General features: G+C 53.9%; 1 non-coding gene across 1 annotated transcript; it reads right to left on the reverse strand.

Moving 5' to 3' along the window:
- Positions 1-4,785: 4,785 nt before the first annotated feature.
- On the reverse strand, positions 4,786-4,902 carry LOC123740547 (U5 spliceosomal RNA). The gene has a single exon (XR_006768428.1). It is a non-coding gene; the product is annotated as a U5 spliceosomal RNA (small nuclear RNA).
- Between the last annotated feature and the right edge of the window lie 98 nt (positions 4,903-5,000).

The following is a 5,000-nucleotide window of genomic DNA, read 5'->3' on the forward strand; positions in this document are numbered from 1 at the left end:
GCAGGAGGTAACCGGACGGGTGTAGTACCGGCTGAGCAAGCTCCGTCAACAGAAATGAAACAAAAATTGCGTCCAGCTTGAGGGGGAGATGTGGTACCCCCCTACCTCCCTCCCCGATGGGACAGATCATGCGTGCCCTGGCGACCCACTCGTACCTGCCACCCCACATGAACTGAAACACCAGCCTCACTAGAGGCCTCCTCAGACTAGCCGGCAATGGGTAGATGTACGCCAAATACAATAGAGATGGCAATACATCCACCTTGAGAACCAGGACCTTGCCTAAAAAGGACAAAGACCTAGCCCTCCACATCGCTAGCTTCTTCTGTACCACTGCGATGCCCATGTTCCAGTTCAGCGTCGCTGAGCCGGAGGTCTCAAAATGGACCCCGAGTATCCTCAGGGCCCCGTTACAGAGAGATAACCCTCCGGGCACATCCGTCCTACCACTCCATCTTCCGAAAAACTTAACGGAAGACTTCGCGTGGTTAAGAACCGCCCCCGACGCTCGGGTGAAGTCCCCAATAATGGCAAGGGACCTTGTCAAGCACGAGTCCTTGCAAAGCAGCAAGGATGTGTCATCGGCGTACTGTGTCAACTTGACACGGAGACCGCCACTTCCAGGGATCAGCAAGCCCTCCACCCCTGTGTCTGCCCTAATGGCAGCCCCCAGAGGCTCCATGTACAGAACGAAGAGGAGAGCCGAGAGCGGGCATCCCTGCCTGACCCCAGACGAGAGGTCAAAAACGTCACCTAAGTGACTGTTTACACTAACTCGGCACCCTGCTCCGACATATAATGTACGGATCCATCCTATAAACTTCTCCCCAAATCCTAATCTACCTAACACCCTGAATAGAAAGGATCTATTCACGCGATCAAAGGCTTTCGCCTGATCTAGCGCTGCTACCATTAAAGGCAGCCCCCTATCTTCTACCCAAGCGATGGAGTCCCTGATCAACTGTAGGTTCCATCTGATCGAGCGACCCTCTACCCCGCACGTCTGATCCTCATGGACGACGTAGGGAAGGGCTGTGCGCAACCGGTCCGCTAAAACCTTTGCAAGTAGCTTGTAATCTACGCACAGCATGGTCAACGGCCGCCAGTTGCCAAGGTCAGTTGCTTCCCCCTTCTTATAAAGAAGTGACAGCACACCGACCGCCATTGATCCCCCCGGGACCCCCGTCTCAAGGATGGCCTTCAAGACTTCGAGAACCACTGGTCCAAGTATACCCCAAAACTTGAGGTAAAACTCGGCCGGCAGCCCATCCATCCCAGGTACCTTCCCTTTTCCCATCCTCCTGAGAGCGCTCTCAACCTCCTCAAGGGAGATCTGAGCCTCCATCGCATTTCTAATGTCCTCCGGCAATCGCCGGGACAAGTGTTCTAAAAACACATTTCCCTGCTCTACATCTATTACCCTCTCTTTAAATAAACCTCGGAAATGATCAGTTGTTACCCTGACCATTTCCTCCGGTTTTCTAACTATGCTACCATCTTCTTTCCTCACCCCATGCATTATCTTCCTACTCTGTCTGCCCCTAACCGACTTAAAGAACATAGCGGAACAAGTCTCATTATGTTCTAGAAAGCCATTATGCGCACGCTCCAGGAAAGCTCGAGCCTTCCGCTCCTGCAGCTCCCTGAGCTGCGCCTTCAGGTCAGTGGATCTCTCCCAGTCAATCGACCCGCCGAGGTTGCCTGCCTCGTACTCGAGTTCGAGCAACCTTTGGATACGATCCACCTCCCTCCTTTCCTCCCTTTTTTTCCTCTTACAATATCCTATTATAAAAGCCCTAATCCTTACCTTAACTAAATCCCACCACTCTAACACCCCCTCGCACATGGACCGGAGGCCTTCAAGCCCCCGAAAGAAACCAAAAAAGGTGTCAACGAAAGCTTGCTCCTCCAGCACATCCCGATCTAATTTCCAGTACCCCCTACCGAAGAGGCAGACTGGCGACCCCACCTGCAGGAGCACCCCGTCGTGATCCGAGAAAGACACAGGCAACAGCCGCCCAGACAACTGACCCAAAGACCTAGATAGGAAAATGTAGTCGAGCCTCCGCGCAACCCCCCGGGAGTTGCGCCATGTGGGACCAGCCATTGTCGGAGTAGAGTGCAGACCTCCATCAACCAGACCATGACAAGCCATTAGCCCGGTGATGGCGCCTGCACTACTATCTCCCCCTACCCCTAAATCTATATTAAAATCCCCCCCTATCACTAAGTGCCTATTTGTAACACACAGGGGCGTCAGACAGTCCACCATCTCCCTCCTGTCTGCCGCCACCTGTGGCCCATACACCACCACTAACCTATACCTACTATCCCTAAAAGTGACATCCACCCCCAACACCCTCCCCTGCATTACAACAAAGGATCCCTCCACCTTCACCTCCCTATTCCCAAACAAAATCCCCACCCCTGTAGAATGCACCCCACCTATACCCCAAACTGACTCCCCCTTATCCCACTCCCTACTAAACCTGATGACATCCCCTCCATCCCTCAGGTGAACCTCCTGTAAAAAACAAACATCAAAACCCACCCCTTCCAAAAAACTAAATACCGCCCTCCTCTTAACAAAATCCCTTAAACCCCTTACATTTAAACTAAAAATATTAACAGAAAATTTCATTTAAAAATAAATTATAAAACCTTACATCAATGAAATGCAAACCCCAAATTAACCAAAAAACAGGAGACTCACCCGATGCTCCCCTGCTTCGTCTCATCCGGCGGGGACGTCCTCTCCTCTCCTGACGTCCCCCCGTCCTCCTCCATCTCTCCAACCCAGGATGCAGGGATGGTGTTAGGCCTTGGAGTTCCCTGCATCCTGGGTTCCCCACCAACACCCTCCTCTCCTCTCTCCCCAACGGCAGCTGGACTGAGGTCAAGAGCAGGAGATCCCACCTCCCCAAGCAGGAGTTGAGATCCCCCCTCAGACACCCAGCCCAGCGCCACGCCCTGGGAGTCTCCCTCCACCAGCTGTTGGGGGGCTGAGGCAAACAACGATGCCAAAGGCGTTCTTCCCTCCCCCATCACACGCTTGGCCACCCCCTCCCCCCCCTCACCCCCCTCCCTCTCACAGCATGCCGAGCTCCCCCTCTTCCCTTTCTTCTTCGGCTTTGGAGGCAGCGGAGAGACACCACTCCCCCTCTCCGCCAGCTCCTCCACCATTCCCCTCAACTCCTCAACGAGGGCGCTCGACATGCTGTCCCCCCACTCCCTCACCCCCCTTCCCTCCTCCTCCTCCTCCCCCGCCACCGGCACCCCCTCCACCACCTCTCCCTCCATTGTCGCTGTCTCTCGCTCCTCCACTCCCTTTCTTCCTTTCGATTCCTTTCCTTCTTCTGCTCCCGTGTCTTCTTTTTTCCCTTGCCCTCCTGCTGTCACTCCTTGCTCCTCTTCTTTCCGTTCTTGTCTCTTGTCCTTTTCCTTTGATGTCCTTCCTTCCCCTCTTCTTCCCCCATCCCCCGCTCCTGCTCCCCCCCCAGCTGCAGACGCGTATGACCTCTGACGAGCCGGGCACTCCCGCCACAGGTGTGCTGACGAGCCACACCCGTGGCACGCCTTAGGCTCGTCGCAGTCCCTCGCCTCGTGCTCCGCAGATCCACAAATTCTGCACTTTTTTGTGCTGCACGAGGCGAGGATATGACCGTAGGCCATACAACGCCTGCAGAACGGGGGCTGACGTGCGTAAAACAACGTCCCCCTGTCAGCCCCCAGGGAGAACATCGCAGGGGGATGGAGGTAACCACCCTGTCCCTTAGGGTCCTCCCTGAGCAGGGCCTGAAATCCTCTCCTCCCAGTCCAAAACCCCAGGGAGTCCCTTATGAGCCTCCCTGAGGAGACCTTGTCCATATACCTCCCCAGGAAAGGCCCTCACCTCTTCATCCTTCACATGCGGGTTATACATTGTTACAGTTACTACCCTGAAGCTGTTCCTTGCCAGGCTAGTAACTTCATAAAGGCACATAGGCCTTTCTCCCTCCACCGCCTTCACTTTCTTCATGATTTCATCATGTTTTCCCTCCGTGTAGCAGGTCACATCATATGCCCTCTCCATCGGGTTACCCTGGAGGCAGAGGACATCTTTTACCGTCAACTTCAGGCTTCCCATCAGGATCGTTCTTGCAAATGTCTCTCTCCCGAATTGCTCGACCTCCTTGTCTTTCCAGGCAAATCTGACAGTGTTTGCCATTCCAACTCCCGGAACCGTCCTGTTCTGTGTGTTTCTCTCCATCTTGTCAAGGAAAAAAGCTCTCTTAAAAAGAAGCCCAATGGAAAAAAAGGATATCGGATAAATCCGATTCCTATAAGCAAAAAACAAAAAACTTCCTCCCTCCTGCCTTCCTTCGACCTTTTGACTCAGCGAGCTCTGGGGCACCTCGGTACCAAGCTTGATCTGAGCCAAAAGGCCGAGAAGCGATAACCCACAAATTGACCCCTGCACCCGCCGGGCCCCCGGGGGCCTCGGCAGACCTCATCGGTTTGGCAAAAGTTGGCTCCTCCTCACCCAACGCTTCCCTGGTGACAGGCGGGTGTGTTTTTTTTTAAAAGTCGCTAATGCGTCGTTAGGTCACTAGCTCTTTAATCCTAGTGCGACTATTTGTTCAATGCCCGGCAAATACACCAGTCATCGTCGGGCTTGAACTCAATTGCCCGAGCGACTACTTTGAGTGGAAAAAATACGCCGGTCGGTCAGCCGGCTTCAAGTCAAACGCCTGAGCAAAAAGTCTCGGCGTCATCTCTGTCAATTTCTCTTGAAACAAGATACCGGGCTCTGCCAGAAGCAAAGCCCTTCCAAAAATACGTTGAACTCGTAAGTGTTCCTCTCCACGGAAGTCTTTAGTAAAAGGCGAAAGGCTTGTGCGTAATGAAGAGAAACCAGAGTCGTATGGAAGTCAGAGGTCGGGGCCCGAGACACACACGGTGCACTCTAGGCCGGGTCCCCGCGGGTGGTCCCCGAACCCACTCTTCCAAGTTTTCGAGGG

This window comes from Salmo salar, chromosome 10, assembly GCF_965601325.2.
Source record: "Salmo salar chromosome 10, fSalSal1, whole genome shotgun sequence".
NCBI lineage: Eukaryota > Metazoa > Chordata > Actinopteri > Salmoniformes > Salmonidae > Salmo > Salmo salar.